This window comes from Myotis daubentonii, chromosome 18, assembly GCF_963259705.1.
Source record: "Myotis daubentonii chromosome 18, mMyoDau2.1, whole genome shotgun sequence".
Classification (NCBI taxonomy): Eukaryota; Metazoa; Chordata; class Mammalia; order Chiroptera; family Vespertilionidae; genus Myotis; species Myotis daubentonii.
In genome coordinates, this window is record NC_081857.1 from 24,178,093 (window position 1) to 24,192,056 (window position 13,964).

Sequence of the window (13,964 nt, forward strand, 5' to 3'; positions counted from 1 at the left end):
ACAATTTTTGTAATGATAAAAATGCATGATGGGGTGAAAACAAGTAAAAACATAGCTACCTATTTAGAACTTAAAAGATGTAAGTCATGCAGGATAGCTAGAAGATAATTTTTATTAACAATTTTATAACTGGAATGTTCTAATTTAACACTTATAAAATTCCTTAGTCATATTGCACTTGTACTAAGTATAGAAAAATCAAAGGGAAAATCCTATGCCTTTGGTAGCATGCTAAAATAACTTTGAAAGTTGTTTTATATTTAAATTCCTATCTCAAATCTTATGTATTTTTATTTTGAGTTGTCTAATTAGGATACTTTTTACTCATTAAGAAATATGATCACCTATTATGTGCTAGGTCCTTGGCTATCTTTTATTATTTTTGAAAATTAAAAGATGAGAAATGTCTCTATTTTGATGAAATACTTTGTGCATTGCTAGAACCTTATATTATCTTAATTTGATAACTCCCCTTTTTTGATTATTCATGATCTGTATTTTTAACTTTTTAGATAAAAGCTTTGTATTATGCTAGTGCTTATAGCTAATATTTTTTACATGGCTTATGACTATATTTTTCTTATCCTTAACTTTTGTTAACAATTTTTATTTTAATGTCTGTTATCAGAAACACTATCTTCATTATAAATTTAAGATTTATTTATTCCTTTTTTTGTGGGTACTTCTTAAACTTTAATATGCATGAGGATCTTGTTAGAATTCAAGTTCTGATTAAGGGTGTGTGTGTCAGATTTTGGTAATCTACATTTCTAGCAAGCTTCAGTTGATAATGCTCTTGGTCCTTGGACCACACTTTGAATAACAAAGTTGAAAATTTTATAACATATAGAAATAAAATTATTAATTAAATATGTACACTCAACATTTTTTCTATAGAAAATTCTTTGGAAGAGTGATAATTTTCCATATTCCATACAATACCCTAGTTTTAAAACAGAATGTGCAATTGTTTTGCAGTAGTTGTACATGTTTCTTCTTGCCTTAAACTTTGAACTTATTGAGACTAAGATTCAGTACATAGGAAATTGCCTGATAATGAATGACTAAATGAAATCAGTTAAGTATCTGGGCATTAAACGAAATGGCTGGTCATTGTCTGTATCCTGAGTTATTTAAGGTTTTCATTAGCCCCTGAGGTTTTTTAGTGCTTCTCTAGGGGTCTATTAATGCTTACAATAAATTGTTAGATTTGAAATTGTTTCAGGTAATGAGAACATAGCATAATACTGTTAAAAAAGCTGTAAGGGTTCTGAGGTTTTTAATCTTACCAGCAAGTTAACAAGTTAGCCTGTTACAGTTTATAGGTGCTGGCAGCAGACGTGTGACTCCTGGGTTGGAGATAAAGCACTTAATTATATCAATCTGGCAGCATCAGCCTCTTATTTGCATCAGTTCCTTGTGACCCCCAAGTTTTACAGGGGCAATGTAGAGATGGATCCAGGTTGACACTACACATACATGGATTTATATTACAACTAAGGAAACCTGAACTTAGGAAACCCTAGTCTTTTAAAGGGGTCTGCTAGCAAATCTGTCCAACCTTGATGCAGGGACACACTTCTTATTATATTGATCAGAAAATAAATCTGCCCTGTTTCCTGGAAGAAGCACTGTTTCTGTCTTGCCGGGACATTCTTTATCCATAATTGAAAAGATAATTTAGAACAATATCTATCACAAGATGAGCAGAAGTGTGTGAGATCAATGGAGAATTGGTTCTTAACAGTAACTCTTTCTTGTGATCCTAATTTGTCCTCTCTCTAATTTGGTGTTTCTCTATGTTTGTTATTAAATGTCTGGGGTAATAGTGCTGTAGAATTTTTCAGCTTAACTTAATTTGAAGTAATGTGATCTTGTGAATGATTCATTTTGGTTTTCTTTGGTCCATATTTTATCATGGTAAGCAGTTTAACCAAGAGACATACTACTGTAGTTCCAGGTACTTCTGAATATTGGTTGCCTCTTCTGTGCACTGATTATATTGTCAATAATACATTTTGGTTTTCTTGTGTTCGGTGTATTCATCATTCAGTGATTTTTGAGTATTTCAAGCTTAATTACACATGGGACTTTGAGGACTAGGTCAGTGATGGCGAACCTATGGCACGCGTGCCAGAGGTGACACGTGAACTCATTTTTTTGGTTGATTTTTCTTTGTTAAATGGCACTGAAATATATAAAATAAATATCAAAAATATAAGTCTTTGTTTTACTATGGTTGCAAATATCAAAAAATTTCTATATGTGACACGGCAACAGAGTTAAGTTAGGGTTTTTCAAAATGCTGACACGCCGAGCTCAAAAGATTCGCCATCACTGAGCTAGGTTAACAAATTTTAAACATTTGAAAATTTGGAGCTAGGTTAACATACTTTACCTGTTTTATTACATTTCATAAATTTCTTCATGATTGGAGTTGGGTACAGTAGTGATTTGTAATCATAATAAACTTTAGTCTAGAAAATATAGTCGAATAATACTTCAAGATATAGTGTAGATGGAATAAAGTCAGTGGTTATATTTTTTGCATGTATTATAAAGTATATTTTCATATTTAATCCTCAAAATGAATATGATTGTAAAAAGTCTTATCTCTAGTAGTATAATTTGTACTTGGAGTTAACTCAAGTAAAATACAGAATGATCATGAGGCAAAGTACTGCTTTTGAATTTATTTTCCTAAGATTAGCATTCAGATTTTTTAAAAAATATATTGATTTTTTACAGAGAGGAAGGGAGGGGGATAGAGAGTTAGAAACATCTATGAGAGAGAAACATCAATCATCTGCCTCCTGCACACCCCCCACCGGGGATGTGCCTGCAACCAAGGTACATGCCCTTGATTAGAATCGAACCTGGGACCCTTCAGTCCACAGGCTGACGCTCTATCCACTGAGCCAAACTGGTCAGGGCAGCATTCAGATTTTGAAAATTAACTTTGATTTCTTATTTATTCATTCATTCCTTCCTTTTTCCCTCCCCATTTTCTCCCCTCCCTCCCTCCCCGCAAGGGTATGTTTAGAATATGTTTAGAAAGAGGAAGAGAGAGGGAGAGGTCGGGAGAGAGAGAAAAACAGAGAAACATTGATTGGTTGCCTCCCGTACTCTTCTGGGCCAGAATGGAGCCCAAAACCTTTCGGTGTAGAGGACAATGCTCCAACCAACTGAGCCACCTGGCCAGGGCTATACTTAACTTTTAATTGGGGTTATGATGAGTCTTGGTTTAGACATCGATGTATACCAAAAAGAAGTAAAATCTGCCTTTCAGATTTAACATAATAATTTCAATGTCACATCTTCCTAGTATCTTAGGGTATTAGGATCCTATATTTAATTTTCATTTTTTACTTATTTTACCCTACTGACTCTTTCAAATATTAAGAGACGGGATTGTGCACTTAGTAGACCTCTGAATTAGTTATCTATTGCTGTGTAACAAGCTACCCTCAAATTTAATGGCTTCAAACATCAAACATTTAATATCCTGGGTGCAGTGTAACTGAGTGTCTTGGCTCAGGGTTTCTTACTAAGCTACAGTCAAACTGTTGGCCAGGATGGCAGTTATCTCAAGGTCCCACTGGGATAGGAACCATTCCAAGCTCACTCACTGGCTCTTGGAAAGAAATGCCAATTTCTTGCCACAAGGACTTCTCCATAGGATAGCTTCCTACATGACAGCTGGCTTCCCTTAGGAAGCACGTGAGAAAACAAGAGAGGTTTTGAAAACAGCACATACTTTTGTAAATGAATCTGGGAAGTGACATCCCAACATGGGTACTGTTTTCTGTTCATTAAAAGCAAATAAGTAGTTCCAGCCCACAAGAAGAGAGGGAATTTAGAAGGGTATGAATACTAAGAGGTGGAGATATTTGGAAGCTATCTTAGAGCCTGTCTACCACAGCATTTAATCAGTTTATAATTGAACATGTTATTCGTCATATTCAGATTAAACAATCAGGCTTTTGTTTCCATATAAAAGCCAGTCTCATCTGTGCAAATTTGTACTAGCATTTGAACAGTTGCTTTATATTTTGTTTTATTTCATTTTTAAATGTACTTTTGGACATTTATGATACCTGTTTAATTTACTGTAACAGAACAGTTTTGATGAGTCCTGGTTTCTTTTTGGTTTGTTTGGAATGTTAATGAATTGAATTTTTCAGTGTTTTTATATAAAGTAAAACACAGGAAAGTTTATTAAGCAAATTTACCGTTTAAGAATCATAGTAGAGTGACCATCCATGTACCACCATCCTGATTAATTTGATTTGTTTTTGTTGTATTCTATTAAATGAATATACCCCATTTTTGTTGCTGATGGACTATTGAGTTTTTGGTTTGTGACTATTCACAAAAGGCTACTATTTTACATATGTAACCAGATGTATATTAGCATATATATCTGAATGGGATGCATGTAGAAGTGGAATTAATGAGTCAAGATATGTACAAACTGTTTTACTAAGCACTTGTGTTACTTAGTTACACTTCCTAGGGGCATTGTATGAGTATTCCTATCACATTGAACTTCTGGCAATACTTGGTATCAATAGAGTTTTCAGCTTAGTTGATCTTTGGGGTATATATTGCTCTAACTCTTTATGGTTTTAATTTGCATTATCCTGATGACTAATTTGGTTGAGCACCTGTGCTATGTTTATTGGTCATTTAAATTTTTTGTGTATGTGTGAAATACTTGCTTAAGGCTTTTTGCATATTTTCTGTTTAGTTAGTTGATTTTCTTAATGTTTTGTTGTTTGTATATAAGATAAAAATTCTTTGTCTTTCTTATCTGCCTGCCTATCTCTCTATCTACCTATAGCAAATATTGCCCCTCTAATTGTCTTAATTGATGCCATTTGATGAGCACAAGTTTCTATCTTTACTAGAGTCAAATTTATTCGTCTTTCCTGTTACAATTAGTATCTTTTGTGTCAGGTAAAGAATAATTTTCCATTGGAGGTCATGAAGACATTTTTGCTGTATTGTCTATTTGAAACTTTAATTCTTTATTTTTCACTTTCAGATGTATAATATTCTTGGAAATTGATTGTGTATAATGTGAGGGATAGGGAACTTTTCATATGGATAACCAGTTGTCTAAGCATCCTTAACTAAGGAGTTAATCATTTCCCCATTGCTCTGATGTACCATCTTTGTCATACATAATGTGTCCATATATGTGTGGGTGTGTTTCTCGTCTCCTTCATATACGTCTATTTGTCTTTTTTTTTTTTTGCAAAACAACATTGTATTAAATACTAGAACTTTAAAGTAAACTTCTGTTCTTCTTCAGGAATGTCTCAAGTATTCATGGGCCTTTATATTTCTACTAGAGGCCTGGTGCACAAAAATTTGTGCACTTGGGGGGAGGGGTGGGGGGCCCCTCAGCCGACCTGTGCCCTCTCGCAGTCTGGGACCCCTCAGGGGATGACCACCTGCTGGCATAGGCCCGCTCCCCAGGGGATTGGGCCTAAGATGGCAATCAGACATCCCTCTGGCAGCCCGGCAGCCCTTGGGGGATGTCCACTTGCCAGCGGGGAGCAGACGTAAACTGCAGTCGGACATCCTTAGCACTGCTGAGAAGGCGGAAGAGGCTCCCACCACCACCACTGTATGGGCAGCCATCAGCCTGGCTTATGGCTGAGCAGAGCTCCTCCCATGTGAGAGCGCCCTGACCACAAGAGGGCAGCTCCTGCATTGAGCGTCTGGCCCCTGGTGGTCAGTGTGTGTCATAGTGACCAGTTATTCCTAGTCCTGCTGTTAGGGTCAGTTTGCATATTACCCTTTTACTATATAGGATAGAGGCCTGGTGCACGGGTGGGGGCCGGCTGGTTTACCCTGAAGGGTGTCCCGGATCAGGGTGGGGGTCCTGCTTGGGTGCCTGGCCAGCCTGGATGAGGGGATGATGGCTATTTGCAGCTAGTCACACCCCCTTCAGGGTGGGGGTCCCCTCTGGGGTGTCTGGCCAGACTGGGTGAGGGGCTGAGGGCCGTTTTCAGGCTGGCAGGCGACTGAAGCTCCCAACCTCTCTTTTTTTTTCTTCTTTTTTTTCTTCTGGGATTTATTTACCTTCTATAGCTGTCACTGGAGCTGAGAGCCGGTTTTAGCTCTGAGGCTCGGCTCCAGCTCTGAGACCTCAGCTGCTGAAAGCAGGTATCTGGGTTTGTTTGGCTTCTGTAATTGAAACACTGTTGCAGCTCCAGCTCTGAGGCCTGGCTGGCTGAAAGCAGGTTTCTGGGGTTTGTTTAGCTTCTATAATTGCAACATTGTTTTTTAGAATGCAGCTCAGAGGCCGGCAGCGGCAGGCGGGGAACCTTGGCTTCCTCCAACACTGGAGCAAGCAAGCCTCCTGTTTGCTTCAGCTGCCTGGCTGCCGGCCGCCATCTTGGTTGCCAGTTAATTTGCATATAACCCTGATTAGCCAATGGAAAGTGTGTCAGAGGTACAGTTAATTACCATGTTTGTCTATTATTAGATAGTATATAAATTTTAGAACCGGCTGGTATATTTCTGTGATATACCTGTGATTTTTATTAGAATTACTCTGTAGATCAGTCTAGGAGACTATATCGTTACAATATTGAGTCTTCTAACCCATAAACATGGTATTTCTCTCCATAGAGTTGGGTCCTTAAGAATATCCTACAAAATTTTGATATGTTTCAGGGTAATATTCTTATACATTTTAATTTTAGATTTGTTCTTAGTTCTTCAATCATTTTTTATGCTATTGTAAATGAAGTCCATGTCTTTAATTTCAGTTTTCTTACTGTTGCTGGTATATAGAAATATAGTAGATTTTTACACAGACATGTTTTTGCATCCAGCAACCTTGTTAAACTGTCATTAATTCTAATAATTTGTAGATTCTTTTCTGTTTTCTGTGTACACATCATCATCTGAAAATAACAGTTTAGTTTCTTTCTTTATGATTCTTATATCTTTTATTTATTTTTCTTGTCTTACTCTGCTGGCTAGGACATCCGGTACAATGATGAATAGAAGTGGTGATAGCGGGGCATCCTAGTCTTGGTGCTGATCTCAAAGTGAAAGCTTTCGGCGTGTCACCATTAGGTATGATGTTTTCTATAGGTTTTTCCTAGGTACATTTTATCATTCAAGGAAGTAAATTTTTATTCACAGTTTCCCAAGAGGATCTTTTTTTTTTTTTTAATCATAGTGGGTGTTCATTGTACAGTCTAATCATTAGTTTGATTTAACATTAAAAAGTAAATAAACTTTGCACAAGGAGACCAACTGTCCTGATTTGCTCAGGAATAGTTTTATCACAGAATGTTCTGCATTCTAGGGAACCCCACCAGGACGGTTGTTCACCTTATTTGCATCCCTTATGTAAACCAAACTTGGTCATGATGTATGTCCTTTTATAGGTTGTTTGGTATGGTAATATTTTGTTTTGGATTTTTGCATCTTATATACATTGGTGGATTGTCATAATTATTTTTATACTGGTCTTGCCCAGTTTTGCTATAAATATTTTTTGTTTTATCAAATGAGTTATTAGGGAATAAATCCTCTACTGTTTTCTGGAAGAATTTGTGTAGTCTCTAGGAAGGCTATCTTGATTGAATGTTTAAAGATCTTAATGGAGAAGCTATCTGGACCTGTTTGTTTGCAGGTTTAAACTGTTGATTCAGTTGCTTCAATAGTTATATGCCTATTCAGGTTTTTGTTTTAGATGTCACTTTTGATATGTTATAAAGTCTCCAGAGTTTTTAGTGATGTCCTTCATTCCTGACTCTGCTGATTAGTGCTATGTCTTCCCCTCTTTTTTTATTGATTGGTTCTTGCCAGGGATGTATCAGTTTTGAGTCTTATCTAAAAACCAAGTTTTGGCTTTATATTCTCTAAGTTTTGCTTTCTATTTTATTAATGCTCTTTATAATTTCCATCCTTCTACCTTTTTTTGGTTCTTTTTCTAATTTGTTAACTTGGTTGTACATATGCAGACTTTTTTCTAACACATTGTTTGCGGGTAGTTTTTATCGCGCGCTAACAGGTGGCGCGGGCCATTTTTGCAGTTGAATAGATTGATTACCGTTATACCTGAAAGTACATACATAATTCACCATTGTATGTGTTAGAGACCCAAATTTTGTCCTTTGGAATTCGTATATCTGCATGTTAGCATCCTTTTAGAGCAATAAAAAGGTATAAAAATAAACATATTTATACGTTACCTGCATTCTACCGCTAGTCTATAAAAAAACGTATTAATACGTGTCCCGCGCTCTACTACCAGTCAACGTAAAACGTATAAATACCTTTCCTCCATACAATGTGCTAACATAGCATTTAAGGCCAATTTTTTAAAAAATACATATTTTATTGATTTCTTACAGAGAGGAAGGGAGAGGGATAGAGAGTTAGAAACATCAATGAGAGAGAAACATTGACCAGCTGCCTCCTGCACACTCCCTACTAGGCATGTGCCCGCAACCAAGGTAAATGCCCTTGACTGGAATCAAACCTGGGAGCCTTGAGTCTGCAGGCGGACGCTCTATCCACTGAGCCAAACCTGTTAGGGCAGGCCAAATTTTTTTTAAAAGCTAAACTTAATGATTTTTGTATGTCATTTTGTTTGTTATTCCTTAGTTCAAAATAGTTTCTAATTTTTATTGTAGTTTTCCTTAGGCCAGTGAGTTATTTTATAAATAAATTACTTATTACTTGGACATGGAGATTTTCTTGTTTTTTTGTTATAGATTTCTGTTATAATTTTTTTATCAGAAAATGTTTTTTTTTTAATTCATTTGAATGTTTGTGCTCCAAAAGAATGTGTTTTTTTGCAATTGCATGGTGCAATGTAAAGTTTGTTGAATATAAGGTGCCTAGAGGCCCACTGCATGAATTCGTGCACCGTGAAAGAAGCTGTGGGCTGTGAGGCTGCAGTGGGCACAGGGGTGAGTCTCAGCCCATCCTCCATGCTCCCACCTAGCCTCCTGCTGCAGCCTCCAGTCCCCTGTCTGCCGGCAGCCCCACTCCTGCCGCCGCTGCTCCCATGTGCTGACGGCGCTGGCCCCACTCACACCCGCTGACGGCTTAGAGCAATTTGGGCTGGTGCTGTCAGTGGGTACAATCGGCTGCTGCTGCCCTGATCGTCCCTCAAGAGCAGGGGGAGGTGAGAAGCCCTGAGAGGTGATTGGGTCTGGCAGCCTCCGCTCACACTCGCTGATGGCCCTGAGCAATCAGGGCCGATGCCAGGCACTGGCAGTGGGTATGAGCGGCGACTCAGGCACCAGCAGTGGGTGCAAGTGGAGCCAGTGCCAGCAGCAAGTGTGAGCGCCATGTGGGACCGTGGTGCGTGGGAGCAAAGAATTTTCAGTAACCACCAGAGATGCTCATCCCAGTGACATTGACCGGTGCCCCGTCTTGGTCTGGTGCCCCCACTCACCTGCTCCGCCATCCCGTCACAGCCAACGCCCACCATGTTTTGCGCTCTTCTGCTTGCTGCTGACGCCCGCCATGTTCCATGTGTGCCTCCTGGTGGTCAGCACACGTCATAGCGACTGGTTGTTAGGTCTATTTGCATATTAGGGTTATATATATTTATATATATATATGTATATATATAAAGTTTTCTGCATTCTTATTGATTCTTTGTTTCCTTGTTACATCAATTACTGAATCATATTCTAGGGGAGTTTCTTATACAGAAGAGGTTTGTGTCCTTTCTGCCAGAGTTCTTTTTTCTGTGTGTTTTTTTTTTGTTGTTGTTGTTGTTACTTGTTTATTTTTTTTTTGTTTTTCTCCTTATGGGTTACTTGGATGTTTTTAGTTATTGTTTTAAAAAATAGGTTTTGCCCTAACTAGTTTGGCTCAGTGGATAGAGCGTCAGCCTGTGGACTCAAGGGTCCCAGGTTCGATTCCGGTTAAGGGCATGTACCTTGGTTGCGGGCACATACCTAGTAGGGGGTGTGCAGGAGGCAGCTGATCGATGTTTCTCTCTCATTGATGTTTCTAACTCTCTATCCCTCTCCCTTCCTCTCTGTAAAAACCAATAAAATATATTTAAAAAAAATAAAATAGGTTTTTACTGATTTCAGAGAGAGAGAAGAGAATCATCCTTTGGATGCCTCCAGCATGCCCCCTACTGGGGATCAAGCTCACAACTTGGGCATGTGCCCTGACTGGGAATTGAATTGTGACCTCTTGATTCATGGGTTGATGCTTATCCACTGACCACACTGGTCTGAGCTACTTGGATGTTTTTATTTTTATTTTTTAATTTTTTTGGGGGGGAGGGGAATAAATGGAATTCTTTATTTGCAGAGTATTGTATTCCAGCGTGGTCCACAGACAAAATGAGCAGTAGTGCACTTTTAGTTTCACATTTTTATGGATCAGGACTTTAACACTCTTTAAGTCTTTTTTTTTTTTTTTTATTGTCTAAAGTTTTACATTTGTCTCCTTTTTCCCCGCTTGACTCCCCCCGACCTCAACCCCCCAGCCATTCCCACCCCGGGTAAGCCCCCACTGCCCCAGTGTCTGTGTCCATTGGTTATGCTAATATTCATGCATATAAGTCCTTGGTTGCTCTCTAACCTCCCCCTACCATTTGTCTCTGGGTCTATTCTTGTTCATCAAATTATGTTGATCACTAGAGGCCCGGTGCACGAAATTTGTGCACGGTGTGTGTGTACGTGTGTGTGTCCCTCAGCCCAGCCTACACCCTCTCCAATCTGGGACATCCCTCTCACAATCCAGGACTGCTGGCTCCCAACCACTCACCTGCCTGCCTGCCTGATTGTCCCTAACCGCTTCTGCCTGCCAGCCTGATCACCCCCTAACCACTCCCCTGCCAGCCTGGTTGCCCCTAACTGCCCTCCCCTGCAGGCCTGGTTGCCCCCAACTGCCCTCCCCTGCTGGCCCGATCACCCCTAACTTCCCTCCCTTGCCAGCCTTGTTGCCCCTAACTGCCCTCCCCTGCTGGCCCGATCACCCCTAACTTCCCTCCCTTCCCAGCCTGGTCACCCCTAACTGCCCTCCCCTGCTGGCCTGATTGCCCCTAATTGCCCTACCCTGCCGGCCTGGTCACCCCCAACTGCCCTCTCCTGCAGGCCTGGGTCTCTCCCAACTGCCCTCTCCTGCAGGCCTGATCGCCCCCAACTGCCCTCCCTTTCAGGCCTGGTCCCTCCCAACTGCCTTCCCCTGCCGGCCATCTTGTGTACACATGGGGTGGCCATTTTGTGTGTTGGAGTGATGGTCAATTTGCATATTACTCTTTTATTAGATAGGATTATATCCAACATATGAGTGAGATCATGTGATATTTATCTTTCTCTGACTGGCTTATTTCGCTTAGCATAATGCTCTCCAGGTCCATCCATGCTGTTGCAAATGCTAAAAGTTCCTTTTTTATAGTGGCGTAGTATTCCCTTGTGTAGATGTACCACAACTTTTTAATCTACTCATCTGCTGATGGGCACTTAGGCTGTTTCCAAATCTTAGCTATTGTAAATTGTGCTGCTATGAACATAGGGGTGCATATATCCTTTCTGATCGGTGTTTCTGGTTTCTTGGGATATAGTCCTAGAAGTGGGATCACTGGGTCAAATGGGAGTTCCACTTTTAACTTTCTGAGGAAAGTCCGTACTGTCTTACACAGTGGCTGCACCAGTCTGCATTCCCACCAGCAGTGCAGGAGGGTTCCTTTTTTTCTGCATCCTCTCCAGCACTTGTCATTTATTGATTTGTTGATGATAGCCATTCTTACAGGTGTGAGATGGTTTCTCACTGTTGTTTTGATTTGCATCTCTCAGATGATTAGAGTAGTTTTAAACTTGGTTGTTTTTTTTTCACTGCAAATTGAGAGGAAGGTACAGAGATTTCCCATGTACCTTCTGCTCTCACATATGCATAGCCTCCTCCTCCTCAACATTCCTCACCAGAGGGAACATTTGTTGTAGAACCTACACTGACTCATCATAATCACCCAAAGTCCATAGTTCACTTTAGGGTTTATTCTTAGTTTTATACATTATGTGGATTTAAAATGTATAATTACATGTATGTATCATTTTACTGTTATACAGAGTATTTTCACTGCCCTAAAATTTCTCTATACTCTACCTATTCATCCCTTTCCATACTCCCAAATCCTGGTAACCACTGATTTTTACTGTCTCCATAGTTTTGCCTCTTCCAAAATATCAGAGAGTTGGAATCATGCAGTTTATTGATTTTTATTTTATTTTGTTTATTTTTTCTTAGTTTAGAACCTTTTGGATTTGCTTTTTTAAATGTAGTAATATGCATTAATTTGATTTTCCTCCATGTCTTTTCAGGCTTGACAGCTCATTTTTTCTTAGCACTGAATAATAGTCCATTGTCTGGATGTAACACTGTTTATCCATTTACTTTCTGAAAGATGTGTTGATTGGCAATTATGAATAAAACTGCTATAAACATGTTTTTCTGTGGTCATAAGTTTTCAGTTCCTTTGAGTAAATACTAAGGAGCGTAATTACTATATCATATGAAAGAGTATGTTTGATTTTTTTTTTTTTAAGAAACTGCTACACTGTTTTTCAAAGTGGCTATACCATTTTGCATTCCTACCACAGAAAATGAGAGTTTCTGTTGCTCCACATTTTCTTCATCGTTTGGTGTTGTCAGTGTTCTGGATTTTGGATATCTAATAGGTGTGCAATGGTTATCTCATTCCTATTTTTATATATTAAGTTTTGCTGCTCTTTTTTTAAACCAGCTATTTTCTGAAAATGTACCAGTATTCTTTTGTTCAGTTTTGAACGCCATCTGATTGAAGTAATCTTGGAGTATTATAAAAAAAACTTAGGGTGGAGGAAAGTTTATTAGATGGAAGAGTTGAAAACATATGACAGTGCTAATTGCTTTTTTTTACACCCCACTTCAAGTTTCTAGTATGCATCTATACTAGTTTCATGGCTACCACTTTGCCCTTGATAGTTATGCAGGGTCTCCCTTTCCTTTGCCCATCTCTTAAACATTGGTGTTCCCTACTATCCAGTTCTTGTTCTCATCTCTTCTGGTTATGCTGGTTGACATTAGGGGATTTTGTTCATTGTCCTAACTTCAAATTTATTATTCCTCAGAGCTTTTTTTCTCATAGCTTTTGTATGTATTATTATTTACGCTGCTTATTCTCTATTTCCCAACTGTTTTCTACCTGGGAAAATTCTATTAGTCCTTCAAGGCTCAGCCTTTCATTTAATTTCAGATTTTCTTTCACTTATCCAGTTACCTGTCCTCTGCCCCTGAGTTTTCCATCTAGCTTAGGAGCAACCTATGTTCCTTTAATTGTGTGCATACCATCCTCCTCATGCTTACTGTGCTATAACTAATTGGTTACTTGTTTGCTGTCTCCCCTAGCCTGAGTTCTATGAGGGCAAGGGCTATAGTTTCTAAATACTGTTCTTCCCAGGGCTTAGCAAAATGCTTAGGATTGGTAAATATTTGAATAATAAGTTATCAATTATATTAGCAACCATGTATGTACTGTCACAGAAGAGACTGGTCCTAATATTAATAAACTGTAAAAGACTGTTTAACCTTACCAAACATTAAGGAAGTGAAAGTTAAATAATAAGGTACTGCTTTCAAGAAGTAGTATAGTATAGTGGTTAACAGCATGAATTCTGGAGCAAGAAGGCTGTCTTGATTTGAGCTCCAGTTCTGCCACTTGCTGAATTAAGAATAAGACAGCAACTTATATATTGGTGATAGAATTTGAAACGTATTGTACTTCTGGAAGGCTGTTTTGTTTTATATAGTGAAGAATTGCCTACTCTTTATTTTCTAATTTCATTTTTAATAATTTCTTAATAAAACTTAATTCAGAATCAAGTTTCAGATACTTATGATAGTTTGCAATAAAAACTTGGTGAGAGGGGAATGGTTAAATGTATTGAATGTGATTCAACAATTAAAATATTTGC

At 38.6% G+C, this 13,964-nt stretch overlaps 1 protein-coding gene across 5 annotated transcripts in view; it reads left to right on the top strand.

The window, feature by feature from the left end:
- Nucleotides 1-13,964, top strand: part of COP1 (COP1 E3 ubiquitin ligase) — a 104,473-nt gene that overhangs the window by 21,947 nt on the left and 68,562 nt on the right. The gene's annotated exons all lie outside the window — the stretch shown is intronic.